The sequence below is a fragment of the Oenanthe melanoleuca genome, chromosome 3, assembly GCF_029582105.1.
Source record: "Oenanthe melanoleuca isolate GR-GAL-2019-014 chromosome 3, OMel1.0, whole genome shotgun sequence".
NCBI lineage: Eukaryota > Metazoa > Chordata > Aves > Passeriformes > Muscicapidae > Oenanthe > Oenanthe melanoleuca.
In genome coordinates this window covers 53,443,878-53,470,955 of record NC_079336.1, presented here as the reverse complement: position 1 = coordinate 53,470,955, position 27,078 = coordinate 53,443,878, and the positions used below count along the sequence as shown (strand labels likewise).

The 27,078-nt window shown below is 40.4% G+C and overlaps 1 long non-coding RNA gene across 5 annotated transcripts; it reads left to right on the top strand.

The window, feature by feature from the left end:
• On the top strand, window positions 1-26,408 carry LOC130250668 (uncharacterized). 5 transcript variants are annotated; one of them, XR_008840025.1, is made up of 4 exons: window positions 1-451; window positions 23,822-24,328; window positions 24,462-24,603; window positions 24,710-26,408. It is a non-coding gene; the product is annotated as an uncharacterized LOC130250668 (long non-coding RNA). The 5 variants fall into 5 exon arrangements; XR_008840026.1 differs by lacking the exon at window positions 24,710-26,408 and having other exon boundaries at window positions 1-420; window positions 24,462-24,685; XR_008840023.1 differs by lacking the exon at window positions 24,710-26,408 and having other exon boundaries at window positions 24,462-24,685.
• The last annotated feature ends 670 nt before the right edge of the window (window positions 26,409-27,078 follow it).

Sequence of the window (27,078 nt, the reverse complement as noted above, 5' to 3'; positions counted from 1 at the left end):
CTCCTTCTTCTCTTCTCCTTCCCCACTTCCCTTTACAGCCCAGGGTTGCTCTCCCCCTCTCTGCCTCCTAGATGACCCAGGCAGCTGGTGTCATGATTCTTGATGAAAGCCAAAATGGGTCATGAGCAGAGAGAGCAGCAGATCCACCAGCCAAGCTTCCAGGGAGCTTTGTAATGCGTGCCGTCGAAACGCTGTCCTGTAACCTAATCTGGGGGAGATTTGTGGATGATTATGTTTGTGAACGCATCCTGTCCAGCTAGGAGCATATTCCAGGAAGGGAGTGCTCCGCTGCCTGGCCAGCAGGGTGGACCTTGCCGTCACAGCCCAGGGGCTGGAGGCAGGAGGATCTGACTTCTTCCAGCCTTCCGGGGTGACGTCCGACAAGCCCCGGTCACTCTCGCTCTTTGAGTCCTCCCAGCTGTGAGTGTTGCAGAAGCTTCCTGGTCCGCAGGTGTGCCAAGTGGCCAAGATCCCAGCGGTCTGTGAGCCCCACTGAGCCAAGGGAGTGTTGTTCTCCTGGGGAGGGTCTGTGCGGCTGCGGAGACAGGGCGGCAAGGGTGTGCATGAAATAAGGAAACGGGGCGGGAGGGTGGCTGTTGGATGGTAGAGCTCCCACAGGAATGAAACCTTTGCTTGGTGTGCAGAGCAGATGTCAGCGGTTCATTCCACCGTACCCATGGACAGTTGTGTCTGCTGATTCGTGCATGCTCAAAAGTCGGGGGTTTTGCCTTATGTACATCGTATTCAGTCTCAGCTGAGCAGGATTTTGAAAGCATTTAACCTGGTGCTATCACTTCTTCCCCTCCATGCAAAATAGTCTCCTAAATCCACATATGGAGCCCAAATTGGCCAGTGAATCAGGAACTTGCTCCCATAGCTCCTTCCCTACTCACACTCTTCCTGAAACCTCACAGGCTGGGTTTTGAACATAAGGGATTAAGGAACTGCACACAGGGTTTGCTTTTATTACAGGAGTAATTCTACTTATTCAGCTGCTTGTCTGAGAATTCACATAGCTCCAGAAAAAATGTGCAGCCTCAGATGTCACTAGTGGCTTCATAGTTAATCCAAAGTCACTGGAGCCACAGGAAAAGTCTCTTGCTGATCTGTGTAAACCTCACATAGGCTGAATGCACTAAAAAACCTAACAAAAACTGTGGAGGGCCAAGATGGTCTGTCTGCCGAGTGCTATGTATTGTCTGCAGACTAAATTTTCAGTAGGAGGCAGAGTGTCATTTTTGATAGCCAGCAAGGAAGTCTTGCCTATCTCTCGATCCATCTTTCTTCCTTGCCTCATGTAAGCCAGAAGAAAAAACAGTAGATCTAAACTTTAAACCACCTCTTTATCATTTGCCTGGAAGATAACACCTTCCCACTCACAATAGGATAAGCACATTAAGATATCATATCTCCAAGCCCTGGGCTTTTGGGAATTCCCTAACTTCTAAATTCATGTTGTGTTAACTGTGCCCTGCTTGTGTTTTCTCTGTATATAAACTGAACTAAACAGATTGCCAGCATATCATTAAGTAATTCAAAAGTAATTTATGAATTACTTTTTTTTTTTTTTTTTTAAATATAACATTGCTGCTGCAAATCCAAAATATTAATAATCACTAGTGTGAAGATTTATGAGCCTCCTTATTTTCTAGGCCTGATTGTTGTTTGTGCAGGTGGAGATTTAAATGGCCATATCCATTGCAGAGATTTATAGTCCAAGTGATTGATGTCACAATTGAGCTAAAAGACTCTTACTGGAGCAAGGATGACAGAAAACCAAGTTGAAGTTGCTTGTATCTCTAAGCATGAGTGACCAGAGAGGACAAAATTTCAGCATCAGAAATTCCCAGAAGACAAAACAACTAAAACTATATATACTTATAGCCTTTTCATCACTTATTTTTAACTTTATTTTAGTACTTTCTGAACTTCTGTTGTAAAAAGCAGGAGGAATGATCCAGCTTTTTAAAAATGCCTTTAGTATGCTGCTACATATGCATTCTGAATATCAAGATATGCATAAGATGAGCCTTTAGAATTTCCACACATTTGTAGTTTCTACTTCTTTACATTTTAAAATATTCAAAATCAGGTCATTAAAATTAACCTAATAAAATCCACATACATTTGAAGAGACACAGAACACATTTTTGTATTCATTTTGCAGAGATTACTGCATGCATGTGATGTATACTGACATACATATTACACATATGTGCATATAATACGTATAGTAATAATATATTTTGTGTTCTTCATGCATACAAACTATTATACACTCTTAAGACATTTATCCATTATTCCCTCTCCAAGGTGGGCAGTATGGGCAGACTTGAAAAAAAAAAAATCTTCTTCTAATCTACTTCCTTATTTTTTTGTTGCATGACTTGAACCTCTGCTTTTCCAACCTTCCTGCTACTTATGTCTCACCTGGTGAGACCTGGGCTTGTACCCCTAATCTGACTCCCAGTTTCAGTCCTTTTTCCTTCACCTTTAGCCCTCCTGACTTTCTGAACAGCATCTGATTTGGAGTAGAGACTGACAGAGTGAAAGCCCTTTGGGAAGGGGAAAACTGGGACCACTTGCTCCTCCAGTTAGATGGCTGGGTTAATAACTGGCTGGGAAAGACAGATGGAGCTAAAGTCCTTCTGGCCCCTCCAGTGCATTTGCATCTTCATTCATGTTTTAAAAAGGAAGTTGAAATGCTGGCATGAGGAACATCAGTGCAGATCTGTGGATTTACCCTGCAGATTACTTTCTCCTCTGCAGTGCTCTGGTTATGCAGGACCATGCATCTCTCTCTTACTAAGTTATAGACTCACTAAGACAGGCCATTTGGGACATGCTGGGGACATTCAGGATGCCTGGTCTGAAGGGTGCCAGATGAGGGACTCCTCTCACACAGGCTTATGCTGCCCTATGGCAGGTTACAGATTTCTCTCTAGAAAAGAAGTCCCACTCTTTATGCCTCCCATCTTTCCTTTCTTGTGCAGGAGTAACATGATAATTTAAGAAAAGCTTTGGGACTTGAGACCAAGCTTTCTGCAAGTATTTCATGCTTTTGCATGACACAGCTTGGTTTATTTTCTGATTTTCTGTGTCATTTATAAAGGCACCATTTTTTCGCTACATATTAAACAGTCATCCAAAAAGAAATTCAGATCACCCAGAGCTGAGGAAAACATAATCAGTTGCTGGTTTTAAAATTATTTGCCCAAGTATAATCCAGGTGTATTCTTTGGAGAATAACCAAGGAAGTCACCCACAGGCAGCCAGCTGGTCATGAATTGTGTTCAGTCAGGTTTGAGAATAATCAATATGAAAAGTACAACTGCATTGGTGTTTTCAAGTTGCTGCTTTAAAAAAAATCCTGGTTGCACTGAGATTTCTCCTGGTTACTCTTGATCTCACCCAGAAACCAAGTGAAATGGTAGAAGGACTTTAGAAGCATACTTTAACATATCTTAAGTGAAAAAATGCCATAATATAATATATACAAATAACTAACACTGATAATATTAATAATATAAAATATTGTACAGTATGGACTGTGCTGGGGAAATTGCTCAAAATTTGTAACAGTGGAGTAGCTTGTGGGAAGGGTCTGACAGGCTTTCACATCTCATTTCCAGTGCTGTATTTATGTTTCTGGCCACAGTTTTAGTTTGAAAATTAAAAGACATTGTGAAGAATAACGTAAAACAATACACAAGGAAAAAAAGTAATGTTGTTGCCAAGAGAGTAAAAAGGCTGTCCAGGAGAACTGGCCCAAAGGGCACATGTTTGTGTGTGACATCAGCATCATGGTCCCTCCCCAAGAAATCCCAATCTCTTCCTTCAGAGCCCTGGAAAATCAGAGCTTCTTGAGAAAGTCTTTTCTGGAATAGTTTATTGTGAGGAAAAAACCCGACCCAACAATATTTCCTTCTATGTTCATTTTAAACTGAAGATTTTGTGGATACCTCAAATGGAAAAATTTCAGTCTTATTGATTAGAAAATTTAAAAGAGAATAAGTTGTAGTCCAAGAAAATTTATGTAGAAATTTATGCAGGAGCAGCCATAATTCCATTTCACGTGATTTTTTTAACCTTGAAATATCACAAACCCATTGAAACTCTGGGAAGTGGAGTTCATGAAAAATTTCTTCAGTGGATATTGAAAAAAACACTCAGCAAAACTCAAAATACCTAATTCCAGATTTAGTATTTCTTTTTTTTTTTTTGTATTGATGACAAAATCTGTGACAAATGTAAGTAGTGCTTTTGTTTACCACAGGGAGTACCTGTACATGTAATAACTGGATGACTTTTACCTCCCAGCCTTATGCCACTTTTCCTTGAGTGGCTCCCCAAAAATCAGCAGGATTGCTCATGGGGTAAACCAGCCTGTACAAACAAGAATAGCAAAAACTGCATCTACAGAAGCAAATCCATGATTAAATAGCTTAATGCCTAAGAGAGATACTTACAACAAGGTCAGTGTCTGAATCAGGAGTTAAGACAAGTCTTAATCATCAATTCATGAAATCCTGGAGGGATTGACAGCCCCCTCCTATTCCAGATCTGTGGTGAGGGCTTTGGGTCTGCTGCTGTGTTAAGCAATGTCTTACTGTGATTTAGAACCTGTGTACACCAGAAAAAAGAGGCATGTAAGATACAGAAATTATTGAAGCAGAAACAAGACAGCTAATCCTTGACATGAGTGCTCAGCCCAAGCTTTCAGTGTACTATTCACAGATGTGCTAGTGATTCTCCTTCATCAGGATGCTTGCATGAAGCAAACCTAGGAGAAATTAGCTCAGCTGGTCAGTGCCATGCCAAGGTCATGGGTTTGATCTCTGTATGGGCCATTCACTCAAGATCTGGACTTGATGATCCTTGGGGATCCCTTCCAACTCAGAATATTCTGTGGAACCTAAGTGGCTGTGTCATGTTTATTTTATTATCTCTTCCTATACAAACTTATTCCTATATGATTTATTCCTCACAGTCAGTGAGGAGAGGTATTCTCTTCCATCTCTACTGCAGAGAACATTACTAGATATTGCTTCCAGAATGCATCTCTGAAATATTTTTACATTGTAAACTGCAGACTCTTTTATGAACTGGTCAAAAGAGAAATATGCAAAAAAGCCAATATATCTTACATAAATTCGTCACTGAAGGATTAAAATGTAGGCCTAACTCTTTTGTTTTGAATATCTCTTTCTGAGATATTTCTTTATTGCCCAATCCCTTGCATTTTTGTGACTTTAGGACATGAAATTTGTCGATAAGAAACAAGTTCTCTTTGCCTTCCAGTAATTCGCACATTGGATCAAGTTTTGGAAAATGAAAAGATTTTTTTTCAAAGGGAAGTTTGGAAAAGAAGAACATTTTGTAGGGGAGTGGCAGTAAGAATGTCAGCTATTCTGGTAGGATTTTATTACTCACATGGTTTATGGCATGATGTGTGTACACATAGAACTGATTTTTTGAAATTCCTATTCACTTAAAGTGCTCACAGTTTCTGAAAGCTGGATTCCCACAGCATCCATAATTAAACACAGTAGATTGGGCTATGTTTTTTATTCCTATCCAAGTGAAACATCACATTTGGGAAACCACTCTTTGTGAGCTGCTTTACTCTATTAGAGATTGAGTTGGCCACAATTTCTGCTGCTGAACTCCCTTGAGCTCCATTTGTCACATTTGCATTTTACCATAGGTGGCCTTTAAAAAACACATGCTGAACTGCAGTGACATAGCTGCAAAAATGTTTTGGCTAAAAATATTGATATAACAAACCAGCAAACTGGCAATACTCAGCTATCCACATATGTGATCATACATAGGGGTTCAACCAGCTCAGTAGTCAGCTGAAGGATGTATGCATTGTGGATGAGTCTGAAATGGGAATGTTAGCTGGCAAGACAAAGGAGAAAGCAGATTACACATCCTACTCAAGTGACATAGAAAGACAACAGTCCCTGTGCATCTCTTTTGCCTCTGACAGGCCTTATACATGCCTCACAAACTGTGACTCTTGGAGCTCCTGGAACATCCCCAAAGTGGGGTCATGGCACTTTGCCACAGTGCAGTCCTCTGATTTTATGGTGCAGATCGTAGTTCATAATACATATAGAAAATGGTGTTGTTTTAGAAAGTGGTATTGCAAAAGCACATAATAAAAGTCTATTTAAGTAATTTGGAGGGGAAAAAATAGTTTTGACAGTAAACCACGGACAGCTTACAAAGAAGATCATAAAAATGTGTTGCAGTGAAGTCCCAAAAGGCTGAGGAAGGACCAAAGAACTGAAAGTACAGAAGTGAGGGAGGAAAAAGCCTCAAGTACAGACTGTGAAGATAGGCTGGCTCTCTTTCTCCTCCCTATTACTTTTCTTTTTTTTTTCTTCTGTGAGTACAGATCTGGGGTGATGCTCAGACTCTCTAGTATGCAGTTCTTGCATACTAGACAACATCTAAGAGCTTCTCTGTGTCTATCCAAAGCAGAAAAGGCAAGTTTTTTCAAACTGCCAGGAAGTTAAGGCTTCTGTTCCAGGGGTTAAAGCAACCCTGTATTTTTTTAGAAAGAACAGAATGGGACTCAGATATGTATTTGCTAATGTTTTAAAATCAGATGGGATGATGGGTGAGGCAAGTGTGGAGAGGTATGTCAGCCAGAACCTCCTGATTTTAAACAGTAAGGAAGGATTTTGATGCCTTATTTCAATCTCCATATCTTTCCAGCTTGTTCAACCCTGAGCAATACACCTCTGTTTGCCAAATTTTGCACCAAAATAAGGCAGGTCTCTCATTCTCATGCAGGCTTTTTTGATTACCTAGCAAATTTACAGATATCACATGTAATTCCATTTAACATATACCAAAATTTGTTGGCAGAAGTATCTTGATGTGTATTCTGTAAGGCCTGAACAAAGATGTACTTATGATCACTAGGAGCTGGATTGACTGAAATTTCCACAGAGCTGAAAATATGTGTAAAATTGCACCCACAAGTTTTCTCTTAACACTGCGACTGAATTCCTCAAAAAGGTTTTCCATGTATGCAAAACCCTCACTGGGGAGCTGCTCAGCCAGTCTGAGCACAGGGCCTTTAAGGGGAGTCAGTGCAAACTTCCATATGGTGCCAATGCACGCTGGGGGTCTGAGGCCAGATTGGGCTCTCCAGGATGAGAGCTGTGTTTTGTCCTGAAGAACTGGCAGCTCCAGGGAAAGCCTCTGTGAACTGCCTGGTGCAGCACCCACAGCAATACAGCACATCATCTTTCTATTTCTCTTCCTCCCATGCCCTGACTCACTGTATTCTTTCATTTCTCCGTGGCAGTGTGTAGCCAGAGCACTTTTTGAGGTGCAAGCCCTGGATTGTTCCTGCATTTCTAAGTGTTGGTGGAATTAGTCTTACAGCTACAGGCTCAGTGATGTGTCTAACACAACCTTGTTTCTACAATTTATGGTGCAAATTAACCAAGTGCAAACTTGGGCTAATTTAAAAGAGACAAACCCTTCTTTGACTAAGACTCTAGCCAGAGACCTGGCATGTGTGCATTGATTTTCTCCTGTGTTACAGGCTTTCTAAGTGTCCACAAAAGTGGGATCCTTCTGCTCCAGTCTCTCAGTAGTAAAATAGGGATGAGAACACTTCCCTGCCCTACAGAAACATTACGAGGGGCTTAGGCACTATGGTAATGGATACAGAGGATAGCTAAGATAAATAACCTGATAGATGCAAGAAAATGATTGATGTTAGAATACTACAAATATGTTGAAAGCCTAAAATATCTTTGTGATGTCTCCTCATTTCTTGAAATGCCAATTAACATTTTTCACTCAGATACCTGATGTTTACATTGGCACATTTTTATGCTCACATGTCTTACAAAATGGATACTTGCCTGACTTTGATTTTAGATGAAAGCACTCATCTCTCAACCTTATAGTAATTCTGAAGGATAGAAAAGTTGCTTTCATAGGAAGAAAAACAACGAGTTTTGATCCTGCTAGTGATGAGTGACAAGCCAAAAGTTTAATAAACAGCCAGGAGTACCATCATTGGTAACACTATAACACAAGTAGCAAATCACCATTGACTAAATTACTCCAAAGTCCCCAAGCTCTCTGTGAAGAAAAATAAAGTGTTACTTTGGTTTCCTGTAATCCTTCCCCAGTAAAAACACAGGATTCCCTTAGGAGAGTTAGAATCCATTACTAGGGTTCTTTATGCCTTTTTGTAACTAATTGTCTCTTCCATGAAGGGTCTTACTTCCTTGAACCATGAACTAATGCAGACTCTCAGGGTGCAGTGAGGCTGTAGAGAAATCTGCTTTTATGCCCATCTTCTTCTTGAGTGATTTTTTTTTTAGTTTCCCACTCCACCTCACAGCTTTCTGGTATTTACCTGCACAGTGGCCATGTTGAGTGCAGGATGATGTGCTCTGAAGCATCTCTTTGCAGGGCTGTGGGAAGCAGCCTCTGGCACCCAAAGCAGAGAACTTTGTAGTAGAAGCAGAATGAAACTGGCTTTGTTAGAAGGAGGAGTAGAGCTTCCTTTTCTTCCCTGATAGCTGAGCATACAGTCAGCTCATCAGAGCAAGCCTAGGATGTTTTCTTCTCACCCAAGGTGCTGCTTTTTCCTACAATAATATATCATGAGTACTTTTGTTTCCCATCATTGTATGCCACCCTTCCCCTTTTCAGACTGCTTGTGTCACAGCAAATTTAAATAACTGATCTAACTAAAGCTGCTAAAGAAACTTCTCAAATAATATTCTCTAATTTCCATATTCAGATGGTCAAAGCACACATTTGTAACTCTGTAAGCTACATCTGAGCTGAGTTTGAGCTCCTCAGTATATGAAAAAGAATGCAAATTTTTATGAATAGGTAAATATATTTATGAGCACAGTTGTAGAGACTGGGCCCTGTAATATATCATGATACTAAACTTACTTGAACATGTGGTATATAATGATACAAGTGACATGATGTGCAAGCAATTGTAATAGTCAAGTTGTTTTTTATTGATCTGTCCCTTTCAATTCTGAACATTGTTATTACAAGAAAGTTGTAAAATACGTATCTTGCTACTTGAATTTTTTGTCTTCTTTTGAAGAAATGGATGAGGAAAGCCAAACAGTTCCAGAATATACAACCCTATACAAGGTGTCAGAGGGGGGGGAGGGTGGCTCAGTGATGAATGACCAGTCGTTCAATTGTTTTCTTTCTTGCAGAAATCAGAGACAGAGTACAGTTTATCTTACCCTGACTTTTAGCAAGACAGATTGCCAGGCAAAACCTCTGGGTTGAAGTCATCCAACCACCAAGTAGAGTAAAGAGACCATTGCTGTTACCTTTACAAGACTGACCCCCACCCTCAGTGCCTTTTAAAAGTCTATGGTGTTTCTTTCTGAGGTTCCAATATGAACTTTAGCTACTTTTACACCATTTTTTATGCTGAACACAATATGGAATGGTTTATTTGGGGCCCAAATACTCCACTGTTATACAGGCTGAGACTAGCTCGTCTGTGTGCATCCCTTGCAAATAAGAGTCTCTGGTGCAGAATTCCCCATCCCACTGTGTTTCATTCCCCCCAATACTTTATTTCAGCTGCCACTGAACTTGTTTAGCTCATTAGTTTGAATGTTTCATGCCTGTGCTACTACACTGACATCAGTCAAATTTCTCTTTCATCTCATGGGTGTGAATGGCAAGGAGAACTGTTTTCTGAGAGATGAAAATCCCCAAGTAATGGCAAGCTAACTCCAAGACAGGCTGTCATTGTCCCAGATTTTTTTCCTGCACTTCCCTGTAGTTATGTTTTTCTTACCAACTCCATTCTAGTAATATGAAACAATATTTCTGGATGTGACATCTTGAATTTATTTTACATTTGAGAGGCAACATAACTTTTAAGTGGCCCTAATCATGTCCTGGAGGTGCATATTTCCCTGTGACAACTATAAATGAATCAGTAGCTTAAGTCAGCCAAAAAGAAACTGGGTCAATGTGCCCTTTATTGAGCAATTTCATAAAATTCAGAGAAGCACAAAAGGCAGGACAGACAGAAAGAGTTAAAAGGGAAAGATGGTTGCACTTGCAGTATCTGTTTCTTGCAAGAGACCATAATGTGTTTATACAGCTCTCAGCCAGGCTAGCGGATAATTAAAGGAAAGGACTGACACTAGACATTACTCCACCTTGTACACTGTGATGTGGGGAAAGTCACACAAGTGGGATCGTAAGAAAACAGCAGCAAATTCCCTTCTCTTCTTTTTGACAAGCTCAATCTCTTCTGTCTTAGTTAGAAGGATGCCTGACTTAGTCTGCCCTGGTGGGAGGGTGTTAAAATATACTGATGAAGTTAAGGGTCCAAGTTGATCCTTCAGCATCACAATCAAGTATTTTATGAATTCTGACCACAGCAGACAAACACCCTTCCTGTGGGTCAGTTCAGCAGGATGTACGCTCATTTGCCTATTTTACAGCCACAGACTATACTTTCATCTCAGACATGCCTCTCAGTGAGATCAAGTGCAGAGCAGAGTCCTTGTCTAAGCTCAGATAACCAGATTCTGGGTGGGGAGAGAAGTCTTGGCAGTGGCCTGATTTCGGTGCATGTTTGTGATCGGGGGAGTAATTACCTGTTCTCTGCTCATGTGAGGGGTCAAAGAAGACCATTCTCCTTCTGGACTGCCCAGACCACTTGGCCAATTTGTCAAGAATCCCATAGGATAAATATCTGTCTCCAGAGACCTTTATACTGACAAATCCAAATAAATCAGAGTCACTTTTACTGAGCACTTCAGCAGACAGCTCAGATTTAATGAATCAGCCTTCAGACCCCCAAGGAAGATTTTCTTTCTCAAGCCCAAGGGGAACAAATATTCGACAAAATTTGCCTGCAGGATAAAATTCTATCAATCCATTTAGTAATATATTGTGATTGCAGTTAGCAATGCCACTAAAGGTGTTTTGAAAAGCACAGGGAATGCAGCAAAGAGCTCTCATGATCAGCTTTATGATCAGTGTGTCCTGTGCAGAAAAAAGGAGGTGCAATGGATTAGATGATTTTCCTCATCATTGATTGAGGGTGGACTTTGCATTCCTTTATTGGTTCTCTTCTGCAGTTTTGGCTGGAATTCCCCACCAGCACTTGGAAAAAAAAAAAAAAAAAAAAAAAAAAAAGAAAAAAAGGAAAAAAAAAAAAAAAAAAGAAAAAAGGAAAAAGGAAAAAGGAAAAGAAACCAACCTTAACCCCCCACATCACCAAAAGTCACCACACAGATGAAACCTTGCAGGTTAGTTGTTGTGGGTCATTCAAGCTGTTTTAAGGCTTAACATCTTGATCCCCTCTAAAAACTTCCATCTCCATTTCCTTCCCCCCTTTGGGATCCATCCAGATGCCTGCTCAAATACCTGCTGGCGCCAGAGGAAATTCTCCTGTAACGGATACCCTGCCATGTAAAACCAATATTTTGTTTCCAGGGTCATCCCTTTCACACTCACAGATCCTCTTGCTTCACCAACCTGCCTCTTGGTCAAGCCAAAACATGAGAAATTGTGAATCCAAAGGCTGGGATTTCGAAGCAGTTTAATAGGCTTGGTGATTGCTAACCCACACATTTCCCCAGCTTCCTCCTCCTGCTGTGGTAGCCTGGTCTGATAATTTATGTCAGGTTAACAGTCTGCTGGGCAGACACCTCTGCTCACAGCTCAGCAAAGAGAGACAAAGAGAGCAATTTAACCTGACCCAAAGTGCTGATGATGATCAGAATGGTAACACCTATGCAGATAGGCTTGTACCTGATACAAAGGCCTAATAAGAAGCATCCTTCACTGTTAGAATGTGACTGAGAGCATCAGGATCCAGTGCCAGCTAAAACAGTTAAACAAAAAACATTTTTCAGTGTCATTCATCCACAATCAAAGAAGCAGAAACATTTCATTTGTAATGGTTCCCCATCGCCTGTTTAGGGAATCAGGCTGGCAATAAGAAGTGGATCAGTGTTTGGAATTTGGTCAGGAACTTCTTGGTTTGACACTAACTCATTCTACTTGTGGTTTTTATTTGTGCTCTCTGGATTTTTCTTGACTTTACATGACAATCAGCAAATTGCCTTATATTAATGTATTTCAATATAATGAGCTTTGTTAGTAGTCATATGGTATACATGAGGAGGAGTTCTTCAGAAGAGACCAGCAATAAGCACTTTTAAAGTGACATTTCAGGTGCTCATTTCCTCATTTAGTCTTATAATAAATAGTACAGATTTATTATCTCCAGGATGATAATTGAAGAAAACATTTAAAGTTATTTAGTTATATAAAATAGATAATCTGACTTTTTAGTAAAAGTACACAATAACAAGGATTCATTTCAGGCACTACAACTGGATTGCAAATGAATTTTATTTTAAAAACTTTGTCTTTTTAATTTTTTCCCATGAAAGGAACAAGCAGAATAGATGATTTTTTTTTTTTTCTAATTTCCAACTTTTAAATTAAAAATAATATAGAGAGAATGTCAAGAAACAAATGTTCTTTTGCCCATGACTGAAAAAAAAAAAAAAAAGTCATAAAATAAACTTTTTGCAAAATGGCTGCATGTAAGAATTTGCCATGGAGAGGGCAATTTATTACACTAGGAATTTGTCATCCAGAATCCTGTGGAATATACCAGAATGCTTGTTCATTCGTTAAAAGAAGTCTCTTCCATTCTGATATAATATATTGCATAAAGTGCAGAAGAACAACAGTAAAAGTGTGTTTTTTTAATGATTAAGGACTGATCTTGTTCCAGTTTGAGTCAATGGCAAAACTCCATGGAATTGAGCTGAATATATGGGTGTAGATAAGATGTTGTTTACTGTGCTTTTGCTTTTTCTGAGAGCAACATGTAAATGAAATATATTCCTTGCACAAATTAGATTATCCCAAGTCATCTGCTGACTCCTACTTAAAACAGAGTACAGAGGTCTCTCCACATTCTCCAGGAGCTGAAAACTCCAGTGTCTATGCAGCCTTAAAGACACTCTTGCCACTGTGTGAATTGGCTGCTGCATCAAAAACAGAACAAACACAGTCATGGAACAAGAGTTCATGAGATTTTGCTTGTATATATAAAAGAATGTAACATCAGTAAGTTCTCCCAGCCCTCTTTCAGCTGCAGTTACATTTTTTTTTAAAAACATCCCATATTTTTGTGCAGAGTCTCGCCTGGTTTTGTACAGCCATGAATAGGGAGAGGGTAAGTTGTTCCTCCAAGTGCCACATTTGAACAGAACAGAGAGAGCACAAACTGCATCACTGGTGCTGCAGCAACTGTGTGGGCAGTGGCCAGAAAGAGGGAGAAGTAAAAACAACCTTAGGTTATATTCTGCCAACATCATCCAGGTAACACATGGATGGTGGTAGAAATGGACAGAGATTATGCCAGTGGTGGAAATTATTCCTTACAAGAAAGGAAACAGAAACAGAGAAAGCACCCTGCTAGTCTTGATTTTCCTGAAACACTTATTTGGGGTGTAAAACTGTCAGTTTGCACATCTTTAAGTTGAGACTCAACCAGTCCCTTGTAAGATGAAAAAGGACTATTTGCAAAGAGTGCTCTCAATTTTGTTAACAAAACCTTTGTAAGACAGACAGCCAGACAAACTCTACCAAACTCTACTCTACTCTTGAGTGGCACAAATCACTGGTCAGCTTGAGTAATGGCTTATCAGCAAAGATGGAGCTGCATGAAAAAAAAAATTCCCTCTGAAAAGGGAGGTAGGGAATTGTGCTGGAAGTGCTACAGAGTAATGTTATTAAGAAATGTGAAGGAGGAGTAGGGAGTTGTTTACAATAAACTGACCTAATGATTCCTAAGTCCTTGGCTGTAAAATTCATCCGTCCTCAGGTAAAAGCTGCAAGGCAAAATGGATCAATGTGGTTCCCCCCTTCCTTCTCTGGCCCATCCTGGTGGGTGATAGAGCATAACAGTGTTGGTTTTGACATTATTAAGTTATCCTGAAAATAAATCACTTTTGAAAAGGTGAATAATTGGACAGAGCTTAGTGCTGACAAGCTAAAGGTTGGAGGCTGGGAGGAACGCAGTGGTGAGGGGGGGAGGGAGGGGGGCTGTGGTGTGGCAAATGCAAACCCATTACAGGAGACCACCAGCATGTGAGGAGCTGTAAGTCTCATTCCAGTTTGCACTTTGGCAAATGACTGCAGCTTTTCATCTGATAAATATCATATGGTATTTACAGTTCCTGAAACTACTTTTGATCCAGCAGAGAAATAAGACATACTTTTTCATGCAATAGAAACATCAAGAGGTATGCCCTGCCCAGAAAAATTAAAAAGTAGGAAATTTTGTCCCTGTAAAAAGAAATTCCCATTTTTCTCAACATTTAGCTTATCTGTGGAGTTCCCACTGTCATAAGTGGTCATCAAGATAGTATATTGTGGCTGGACCCTAAAAGAGCTAGATGAGTTCATCACCATCAGCAACATCTGTAACCATGCAGGTGAAGATAATGATAATGGCAGTCCAACCTCATATTTTACAGCATAAAATAAACCCCCTTGGGGATACAGGAAAGACTGGATAATTGTTTATCCAATAGATTGTTTTAATCCTTATTCTGGCACCTAAGAGACAGAGCACCATTAGGCACAGGGTACCAGGTGATTTGGTTGTGTCTACTCCCACCAAAGACTGTGGCAAAGACTTTCAGGAGTTTGCTGTGAACTCGAACTTTTCATAGAGGTGTGTGAAAGTTTGGTGCCAATAGCGGGCAGTAATTCTTCATTGAGATGAAAATTTAATGAGGTCAATCTACCACTCCTGGAAAGTTTTCTGAGTGTGAGTGCTGTAGCTCTGGAACAACACTGGCATTTAAGGGGTATAGGTTCACATCCTAATGCCCAAACATTTGCAATATGATCAAGAGTATATCATGCATAACTGCATTACACATTATCTTACCCACTCCAAATGAGTGATTTTCTTTCATTCAGTGTCTTTCTGTCTCATCTGTTCTATCTTAGGTGTCTAGATAAGGACTCTGACATCAATTTTATGCAGTATCTGACACAAAGATACAGTTTGCATCCTGACTGGGGTTTACTGAGGCAAAACTGTCTGTTGCAAACAATGGATTTAATTTTGATCTTTACAAAACTTTCAGAGGTACACCCAGGCGGTTTGTGGCACCAATCTATTAAATGTCACCATTGCTTGAGGAATAGACCCTCTTTTGGGATTGAAATAATGAAAAGGGTCCTGAAAATGCAGTTCCAAGTAATATAAAATTCCATCTCTTTCTGCCTTCTTCTTATCTCCTAGCAGGTACTTAAGGACTTTCAGAAATCTGACTTCCAAGAGCTTCCTTTCCCAAGCATCCTTGTAAATGTCACAGCTCCTTGCAGTGCATGCTGGTGGTGTGGAGATAGGAACACAGCAAGCAGAGTAACAGGAACTGTCACGGAGCTGGGTGAAATTTTGCATGTCTTCCCCTAGACTTTTTAATATTTTTGAGAGACTAATTTTCAATCAGAAAAGGCATATTGAGAAATTTATGACAGGAAAACACCAACACGTGAAATGGGCCACAAGTCATCAGCTTTTAGGGCTCCACAAAAGTCCAGAATGAGCCCTGCTCTGAGGGAACCCTTGTAAAACTGCATTTTGCAGTCCTGGAGCTGTTTTTTCTACACGCCAGTCCCTGGGGTCGCGGACCCACTGGAAGGGATTCTCACCACCCTCTTTGCCTGTGCTGCTTCTTCCTGTCCTCCTCCCCCTGGTGCTGGAGTTCACAGTCTGCTCCACTGTGATGAGTCAACTGTTTGGCTGGCTATGCTCCCAAGAAGATTTGTCTTAGTGCCTGCTTTCGAAACAGATATTTATTTTCTTCCTTTTTCTTTTAAAACCGGACCATTCCCCAGGTCTGGTTTGGAGTTCAGCCATCAAATTGTCACATCCAAGAGGAGGTAACTCCTATCAAGCAAGGAAGAAATCTCTTAACACTTCTCTGCTTTTAAAGAATTTGTGGCCTGGAAAAACACCCTGTTGTTAGATAAGAGGCAACCCAGAAAAGTCACCATCCATGAAAAGGGGAGGGATATTTCAGGCCACACTGCTCTTCTAATAGAGCTATTCAAATTCATTATCACTACATGATACAATCAGTCCTATACAGTTATCAGGTTCTGGGGCTGTTTTCTTTTTCTGCCACTGACAAATAGGCCAAAGTAAACCAGGTCACTGATAAGACAGACCCCTGGGAAGATGCTCTGCCATGCTTGATGCATGGATAGCGTTTTTTCTTCATCACTCACATGACTTCGTCTTGCAGCATCTGTTTATTTTCCTTTTCCTTTCATTGCCCAAGTTTGAAAGCAGACTGAAATAGAATAGGATTTATGCTACAATCTCCAAACCCTGAACTTTTTATTTAGGATATTCAAAGACTATAAGGCTGAGAGAGGCCTTTGGTATCCTCTTGTCTGACCTCTGCTACAACTGAGGCCATTAGCTTTCTCTGACTTAATTCTTGTTTGGTCTATCTACTGGAAAAACATCCAGTCCTGATTTAGGAATTGTGAGTGGTGGAGAGAATTCATCACAACTCTCCATGAACTGTTCTTATGGTCAATTACCCCATCTGTTAAAAAATTTCCATCGTGCTTCAGTTTAGATTAGCTGAGCTTCAATTCCCAGACATTGGCTCTTGTCCTTGCTGTGTCTCTGTAACCCTAGATTTCCATCCAGAGTCAGCTCAGAGAATGGGATGGTAATTAGGCACATATATATATATCACTTAGAGATATTTTCAGTCATTGTTGCCTCCAGAATAGAAATGGAGTCTGAACAGAGTCAGGAGGTTTTCTGAGAAACAGATTAAAATTTGTTATCATTCTGAATATTAACATTTGTGGCATTTGAATTACAGGCATATGATTTTCCGGTACCTGTGGAAATGTAACTCCCACTAGATGCTTTTAAGGATGACTGGGTACATTTGCAAAAGAGAAATGGCCTCTTACCCAGAACTGCAGAGGATCCACGTTTGCCATTGTTGCCAGCTGAATCAAATCAATGCATTTTATTTGCAAAGCAAATAAAGAGGCCAAAGTGAATTCAGATATCATAATTTTGATGCTACACTCTTATGAATTAGAGCTGATAAATGAACTTGAGATCTGTTTCTGAAAGGTGGAGTCATGTTATTACAAGGTTACATCACTATACCCCTTCCCTTCTCTGAGGATGCTCTGACAAGTGCTGGCCAGACCAAGATGGCAGAGCTAGATTGGAATGATAAGGCACAGCCAAGGCCCTACAATTTGCCTTTTTAATTGTTCTTTCTGAGAGTATTTGTAACTGCACCCTTTCCAGGGGAAGGTGCACTGACCCACATTTATTTCAGATAATCTGGTTACATGCAGCATTTTTGTGAGAGTTGTCTGGGATCAGCTGCCTTGCCCCAGGTGCTGGACTCTGGGGGACCTGGGCACAGGATGGGGTGGATTTCTCCTCACAAATACAGGAGTAGGCATTTGGTCCTCTCCAATTCTGTGCATAATTGTCCCCAGGCAGGAACAGCCGCCTCCCGCTTTGCTCTCTTGTATTGCTTAGTTCTGCAAGCTCATAAGGCCGGTACAGATTGTGATTTGGATCAGGAATGTTTTCCCCAGTGAAATATGCCACCAGCCAGTGGAGAACTGGCAAAGGCGTGAGGAAATGCCCTGTGCCACGAGCCCACACCCCCACAGAGGAAGGAGAGCAGCTGGCCTGGGAGGAAGCTGCGGTGGGTTGATGCCAGCTGGGAGTTTTCCTTTGCAAATGATGACTCTCAGTAGCTGTTGAACATTAGCCCACACAGGGGGCAGTAAGGGGGGAACCTGGCCCACAGGTAGATCCTGCTGAACTGGCTGCAGCAGAGCCAATTCATCAGCACAGATCAGCAGACAGGCTGATGGAAAGGACTAAATCCACATCTAAGTGAGGACAGCAGTAAAAGTCTGTTGTCACTTTTGCTACACGTGTGTGGTTCCCCCACTGTAATGACTATCACAGTTCTTTCAATGCTATTTGATAACAGTTTAGTATTGGGAAGGAGAACATTTTAATAACAAGAAAATTGAAATTTAGTCAGTTTGCAGTGAAACCCTCTAGTTGTTCCAATAAATGATGCTAGATTGTTCATTAAGAGATGATCCCAATGCCATACATGTGATGAGTGTGCAGGGACAGCTTACCAGGAAGCAGCAATTGGTTGGTTTGTGAGGTTTTTTGTCAGTAGTAGGAATTAATACTACATGTGAATGAACAAGAATAATAATTATGCTCTGCAGTTAGAAGTTCCAGTGTTTTTTGTTTATTTAATAATTTTCTGGAATAGCTCACAGACATTGGCTCCCATTGTCCAAATACTTCATTTAGATTCCACTTTATAGCTGTCCTGAAATGTAACTGGTCATCTGGCCGAAACCAGAAGGCAGCCAATTAAATTCACAGGAAAACATTAATCTGAGCTGAAGAATTCATAGCACATGTGTGCAATCACTCCTCCTTTTACGTAGGCTTTCTGTTCTTCCTCTGCTCCTGCTCCCCCAGCTGCCACCCCCCCGCTCCCTATTCCACCGGTGGAAGGAGAGCGTGCCAACTCTAACAGCACTGTCCCAGGGAAAGGAAAATTAACACCAGTTTTGCTTTTATGTGTTCAGGACTCAGTCCAAGAAGGCCACTGGAGTGAATGTTGGGTTTTCCCCCTGCTTTTACCCGGCCCAGGCACTGTGCTGCCAGCATGTACCAGCACAGGGTGTGAGCACAGAGGGGGCAGGAGCCAGGGCGTGGGTGGCAATGAACGAACTGTGGGCTGGAAGGCAAGAGTGAGATGGAGAGGGAGGGCTTGCAGGAGCTGAGGAGGAGGAAGGGGGGAGCTGGGCGTGCTGGAAGCAGGAGCAGAGATCTCAGATCATGAGGACATGCTCTCCCTGGGCCTGGGAGCTGAGCCTGGTCTCCTTACTTCTCTCCTGTCAGTGAACATCTGTGAACAACTGCTGGACGTGTGTTTATTGTCTCCTTCTCCCTCCTGTGTCATTTTGCAGGAAGTAGCCCAGCTCTGCTGTGAACTTCAGCAGGGGAGAGGTGTGCTGTGGCTGCAGGGAGGTCATGCTATTCCAGCTAGGCTGGAGTCACCTTGATTCCACCTCCATCCCAGGACTAAGCATTTACCATCTGGGAAATAAGGGCAAGGATGGTATTTCTACTCTCTCACTGAATAATAGTTTTATAGCACAAGAAGGAGATGATCTCCAGAACTACTTCCTTACCTGTAGTGGAAGATGGTAAATGGGTGGTAAATATAGTGGATGAAGATTGGAGTTAAGGTGCCTAGTTAATGTTCATGGCTAAAATTATTCTACCCATTGTCTATGCCATAATGCTCCTAAACAATGCTGAGTCCTGGGTTTCCAAAATTGGAACCTAGCAGTTAAATAGATAATTATGTATTCCCTCATTAGCTGGGGTGCCTCACATGGTTCCTGGGCTGGACTTTCACAAGTGCACAGGTGTTATCAAGAGACATGATTTGAGCTTAGGAGGCATTGTGAAAATGCTCCACACATTGGAGAACCAGATCTTGGCTGTTTGGGATAGGGCAGTTTTCTGGGCATTCAGGTTCTCCTGTTTAACTATGAGGAGCTACAGTGCTCACAGACAACATGTTTCACAGTATGGCTCTGCAGAGTCTCTCAGGTGAGAAGTGAACTGTACATGCATGGAAAGCTGTTTGAGTGTAGCAAAGTGCACAGATTTCCAGATACATATATATGTACATGGCTCATATATTGATAATGAATATTAATGAGAGACAGTAGAACAGCTATACTATTCTATACCATCCATAAGGGTCTATAAGGAACTCTGCCCTGATAAAGCCATGATGGCATTTAGAGCTTTTTAACACTCTCATTGATGGACATAAAGAAATAAGGTTGAATGGAGAAATACATTATCTTCTCAACACCAGAGGGAGCCCACCTGGGATGTAATCCACTTATTGGCATAGAGAGTGTGTTCTTTTCTGAATGTAGCTCCAAATATTTTTTCTTTGTCCCTGTCTTGCATTTGAGTGCACACACACACAAGAACACCAAGGTTATATCCATTCACGACAGATCCATGCCACATACATGCATGTGTATATGTGTGTGCATAACAAAGATATGCAATGCAGTGTGCTGTATGCTTTTTGTTTTGATTTGGTTATTTAATTCATAATTCAGTTGAGATCTGAGATACAAATGCTAAGTAGTTTTTTGGCTTGATGTCATACAAAGTTTTAACACAATGCTTTTGCTCATGGCCTCTGGCCAATGTGTATGCCTTGCACGTCATTTGTGGATGCTCTCAGGAAAGAATGTGCAGAATTGCATTTATTTTTTGGCATTAAGAGTTGCATGAAAGCTACTTTAATGCTTATTCTAGGCCAGCTATTCAAAAAAATTTACTACTACTTGAATTCTATAAACAAGAGTTTAAACAGGGCTGGTTTATGTTATTGTTACTTACATTTTACAATGAAGAGGCAAACATTCTAATCATCAGAAGTCAGACTCGTCTTTTGCTTCCTAACAAAAGTATAAGTTACAGGTATGATGAAAACTTTTTTTACTTTTGTACCCAATTGTTTCTGACAGAAAACATACAAACTGTAAACAGATTTCAACTCTCATTTAGTTAGAGAATTTAGTTTGGTGCTGGTTTCGAAGGAAGCAAGAGGAAATGCAAATGTGAAGTACTGTTCATAGGGTAAAATCTATGCAGATTGTAAGAAAGTATTCTGCAGTCATGGACTTAATTTTCGTTATATAGATGTGAAATGCCTGTCAGTAAAAACTTTCTGACTGGTACTCCCTGCAATACTCTATGAAAAAATTTAACTTAGCCATTGTTCTTTCTACATACAAAATTCTGTGTTACAGCAGTTCCAAAGGGAAATGGCTGCAGAGGTAAATGTCTTGGCTGCCTGGTTTGTAAAAAAAATTTGATCCATGGTCCAACTGAAAATTTGATCCAACCCCCTAAAAACTAGTGTTTAGAAGCTGAGATGTGGACCTCAGTCTGGACACATTTTCTCAATTTCAGAAACTTTTCCCAAACTGCATGTCAGCTGCTGACCTGTTCCTGCAGTCCTAGGTCCTGTCACAACTCGTGGCATCATGACTGCAATAATTTCTGGGTATGTCACAGCAGGTACTAGAAATAGAGGGAATTACCAGGTGTATATTCACTGATTTGTTCCTCACAGCTTTGTCCTGGCAATCTCTTGTCTAGAATGAAGGGAAAAAAGTCATTGCTGAAGATCTTTGGGTTTAAGGTCTGTGATGCCCCTCTACTCACAACCCAAAGTGAGCAGCACCTTCTCATTTTCAGGTTTTGGCTTGCTCAGAGGCACATTGCTGTAAAATATAACAGAGGCTGCTCTAATTTACAGCTGTCTGCACACTTCTTAGCAAGCATCAGGCAGGACTGCTAGCTTTCCCATGTGTTTTTCTTCCTCCTTGCAGTCCAGCCCTTGGCAGAAACTAAGGCTTGAAGGAAAGAAAGGGAATGGCTTGGAGCAATCCTACTCAGAGTCAGTTTGTTCCCCCTCAAGCCAGCCTAAAGAGCTTAAAGCAGAAAGGAAGGCTAGTAACAGAAACAACTTGGTCTGGTGACATTGGTGTGATAAACACCTGCAAAATTGCAGTAAATACTGAGAGCCAAGAAATACAGTGGTGATGTTGTACAAAATGAAGAGTCCTTTGGACATAGAGAGTGATGGAAGCACAGGAGACTGTGAACCATTTTGTTTGGAGAGGAGCAGATCATGAACTAAGTATCTACTAGACATAAACTTTAGTTTATGCAACAGTTTTAAAATGCCAGCTATTCAATTGATTTTGTAGTGACTTTCAAGGGTGAGTATAATTAATTCTGTAAGAAGAGAAAATGGTGTAAGGAAACATCATGGTGAAGTACAGCCTTCAGTGTACTACAGTGACTGGGGCTGGTTACCTCTGCTAACTCAAGGTTATTGGTTTAGGAACATTTCATTTAGATTCATTTTAGATTTTCCTCTGAACAGATGAAAATCAGCTAGGAATGATCGGAATATATTTTGTGTAGTGTGAAAAGGACAAAGAATTAATTTTTCAACTTTAAAATATCCCTGGCTTCAGGAAATTTTGTCTTGATTACTTCAGGTGAAGTTTATTTTATTATAGTTGAATATGAAGATTGCTGAAAGAAATCTTATGGGAATGCTTATTATTGTCTGACCATCTAAGTACTTTTAATCCAAGCAGTCTGGAGCCAAATGATCAGCTAAAAATTTATGTGCTTCCTCTGACTTTTCAAGTTGAGTATGCCTGTTATTTTGTGGAATATTATGACATTGATTTTTCTTTTTTAATATTTAATAGCTTTACAGTTTCCCAGCTTCCTGTACTTCAGACTTCTTTTCCAAGCACCTTTTGCTGCTGTCTACTTCAACACTAAATTCTAGGAAGAACAAGTTAAAATCTCTCTATCAAATGCAAAGCTAAACACTGCAATCTATTTCAAGAAAAGGAGAGAATTCCATCAGGGGATCCTCATCAGTATGGTTTTTAAGGACCATGTTGAACAAGAAGTGTGGAATGAAACAGATGTAAATTAACCTGTACTTAAGCAAGTGAGTGTTGCAGATGATCTCTGGAGAACCCTTTGATTTTTGAAATACTTTTTATCATTCTAAAATATAAATAGAGAATTAAATTGTAATTTTTTTTAAGTATCATAAACTCTAGGGTTTGGTAGCATGCCTAAAAATCTGATTGGAGACATATCATGCTGCTATACTGAATGTGGTTTCTGATTTTTTGGAATAGCTGCTGAAAATAACTTTTCACTTGATGTTTTATATAATGACCCTTTTATTAAGTCCTCTGGTACTTTTCCAAAGGATTCACCATTGGTAATGAAACACAAAACAGCAGAGGTGTTGCTGTCACTCAGGCTTTGCTGCTCCTTACCAGGTGCTTGCAAGATGAATATCCTTGCCACACAGCCTGAGAAGGTCTGAAAGCCTCTCAATTCTGGATACAGAAGCCATGCTAAAACACGACTTTGAGATTTTGAAATGCCATAATAGCAAGTGAACAGCCCTCAGCACTTTTTGTGTGAGAGTTCAAGTCTCATCAAGTCAGAGGAGGCCATCGAGAGAGGATGCACTGGCTATTAGCAAAAGGGAGTTAACAAGTGATGAAGTCAGGAATGTGCTGATGTCTTTGAGCTGAATGAGGGGGATAAAGTGTGGGAAGCCACAGCTTTCTAGAGACAAAGCCACTGTTGGGTTAATTAATTGGGGTAGGATGTCTGCACATTGTGGGGAGGAAAGGAGCTTCCTTTAGTACATGCTCTAAGTTTTGAGCAGCAATTACAAAAGACTGTGGAGCTAGGGGAAGGAGAGAAGTGTTTGGTACAGCTCAAACTGGCAGGAAGCCAAAGAAACTTGTCAGATATTTGTGAATATAGGTTGCAGCTGCTAGGGCTATGAGGGCTTCACGGTGTAAGCAACTCTCTGGGACTTAGTGAGAACCCGCACTGACTGTCCCCTCAACTTTTGACAATGCTCTGTTTGCCACACGTCAGATTTCACAAGTGCGGACTTTGATAAAATGAGATGCCACACAGCAGGCTTCCCACAGTGTGGCATCTCCTTCTGCTGACAGTGCCAGGTGGAGGATGCTGAGATTTCTTTTGAAGACAAACTATGTGCCCGTTCCTCTGTGCTTGCAGGATATGTATCTTCACCCTGACATTTGACTCTGCAGCAACATCCAAGCAAGCAGTTTCCCATTAATGGCAAATCAAAAGAGTTAATGTCACTGCAAGCAGTGTGCCCTGATACCAAGGAGTAGAGATGGTTGCTTTGTTTGACCAAGAATTAGTGGCCATTCAACTTACACTCAAGAAATTTTAAAAGGCTTGGTGCTTGTTTTTCTTTCAGTGCCATACTCTTTCTCATTTCTCCTCTGCCCTTGCTCCTTTGTAAACTTTACACTGATAAACTTTATCTCAGAGCTTAATTTTCCTGCTAACTTTGGGGGAGGAAAAGATAGTATTTCCAAAACTAATTTCTCTGACTTCCTAAATACATATTTTAAAACTCACCTGTCCTCAGGATCAAACAGATTAACCATTCTAAATATATTACATACTCTCCACCTCCAGAAAGGGTACAATTACGCTTTGGGGAAAAGCAGAATTTTGGGAGACAAGACAAAAAGTCACCAAGATTCAGAGGTAAGGTGGGAAGGTTTGTGTGTTCATCTTGCATAATAATATCTGCTAAGCAAAAGACTTGCTAGTAGCATGATTTTGAATTTTATCCATTTTATATAATAATACTTTTAATTTTTTTTATTTTTATTTTTAGGTGCTTTGAGATGAAAATATTGTTTTGTGGAAGTTTCAGTGTGTTGTCCTGGCTTCAGCTAAGCACCACTATAGCACAGGCTTTATCTTTTCTCCTCTCAAAAAAACCTGTTGGTTTTTAAGAGGGAGAAGGAAAAGAAAGGGTGATGGTTTGCTTTTGTTGTTTTACCCTCATCTTAGTTCTACAATATTAAAGTAAAGCAGTATCATGCTTATAGAAATGTTGGTGTCTGTATGCAACTTTCATAGGTTGTGCAAACCTGGAGTGTTCATCATAATGGCATCATAAAGGCTTTCCATCATCCTGTGGAATTGGAACAAAGTGTGCTGAAGGTAAAGGATCCTCTTCTCCTGCTTTAAAATACAAAACAAGCACAAAATGAATCAAAGGGACAGTTTTGCTTCAGTGTTTTTCACATATTGCAACTATTTATTAACATTTTATAATATCCTAAATATAAGTCAGGAACTTTACAGACTGTGGACATGAATCCTCATACTGCTGCCTCAGCTGGAATTTATCACAATGCCTGATTTACACCAGCTGAAGGTCCCTAGTTTTGGATGAGGCTCAGATGTTTCACCTCAACCCTATGTTTGGCCCTAAGAGCTACTTTGTACATTTATAAACTTATCTAAATGTGACTGATGACATTTCCACATGCCCATCAGTACATGTTTTCCTTCTCTCTTTCAAACCTGCTTAAAGTGAGAGAGACAAAAATCCAGGAGAAGGGCTGCCTGCCTTTTTTATCTAGGCTGCCAAGGGGCACAGTCAGGAGAATGTAGATGGAGCTCCTCCTCCCACTTTCAGGACAGAGAATTAACACAGATCTAGATGGAGAAGCACAGGAAGGTGAAAAGCTTTTTGTCCTTCCCTCCTTTCCTTATTCCTCTTCCCTTTTTAGAACATCTAGTCTCCTTGAACTGAAGGACTGATGTTTTTATCTCCATTTTTTCCTCCACTCCATCATGCAAAGAGTTATTCCAAAATCACTTGGCAGCTGTAAGACAAGCTATTTCCTAACCCTCAAAATAACTTTTGTTTTGAATAGCTCCCAACTCCTTAAAAATGCATCCACATGTATGCATGTTTTGCATGGGAAAGAAAACTTATAGAAGTAAATGTTCATGGTTAATGACTGTTCAAGTCCTGTTATAATCATTATTAAATTTGGGCTCATTCTGTGTGGAATGTTCTAGGTATTAATCAGTATGTATTTGTGATGTAAATTGTGCAAGCACTATGGAAAGAGGCAGTCCTAATCCCAAATTTCTGCCATACAGTCAGAAAGGGTGAGTTTGTTAGACCCCCAAGTTCGAAACAAGGAAGGGAAATCTTTCCTTGCTGCAGTCTGAAAAGGCCTTTTAAATAATTTTTGGCTACCAGCCACATAAACAGAAACACCAAGGCTGGCATACACAATACAAAATAAAATCATGGGGGTGCAGTTTGCCCAGTTTTGTTTGACAGCCTTTCTTCACCAACTAGCTGAGGGTCAGTGCATGTTGTTGCACACTTCTGTTACCTTTCATCTGCTCACAGGCTGCCTGAGCACAGACTTGCCAGCAGTTTTCGTCCTAGCAGTGGTCCATAGCAAGCTTGGTAACTTCCTTTACACTGTGGTTGCAAGCAATCCTTGCCACCTTCATTAAAACAGAGACAATTTTGGTATTTCTCTCTGAAAATTCACTAGAGGCATTACAGCAGGAGAAATTATACCAGTGAAATAGACCTTGGAAAAGAAAAGATATCTGTGCTTGGTGAAAAACAGGGAGTGGCAAATAAGGCTGGCCTTTTTTTTTGCATTTAGACATAATGTTTCTTGTCTTTTCCAAAACACAAAAGAAGTATGGATAACCCTTCCAACACTTCCATAGTAGGAAGTGTCTCTCTTCTTCAGGGCATTAAGTGGAGAGATTTCTTGCTGGAGAATGAATGATGCAACAATAAAAAAAAAAATTTGAAAATTGCTTATTTCTCAACAGTTATCATATTTTTCTTCTTAAACAACTCTTCCTGCCCAAAGAGACCCTGGGGATTCCCAGCCTTCCTTCCCCTTCGAAATGGAGCTGTGAAAAGCTGTTGTTTCTCTCCTTCCCCTGGGTTTGTTAATGTCTGAGGCTTATCACCCTCTTCCCCTTTGTGAAAGCTGAAGAATTTGAAAAACTCCACAGTACTCAAGGAAAGAGAGAGCCTTCCACTCTCTTGTCAGGGTTCTTTTCACAAGTATATTTAAAAAATTACCTTTATTGCTGATTTCAGCAGATCTCCAGCCTACGGATTGTTTGTTTCTAATTATCTCTTCCCAATTCACTAATAAATAAAATGTACTCCTGGTATGCAAATGCTAATGACTTGATAAGGCCAGTTCAAAGTAAAAAGCAATAGAAGGTAGAATTAAGTAAGAAAATACAAGGCCAGGAAAGGGAGTAAAGAGATCAGCAAGTATTTGACTGTTATGTATCATTAGACTGGAGAAGTTGAACTATTTAACCTCTGGAGGACTTTTCCAACATGAATTTACCCCATGATCCTAAAAATATTGGACTTTCTCATCCTGCAAGATTGTCTACAAAATAAAATGCCCATTTACTGTCTTTCTTTTCCTGTAGTT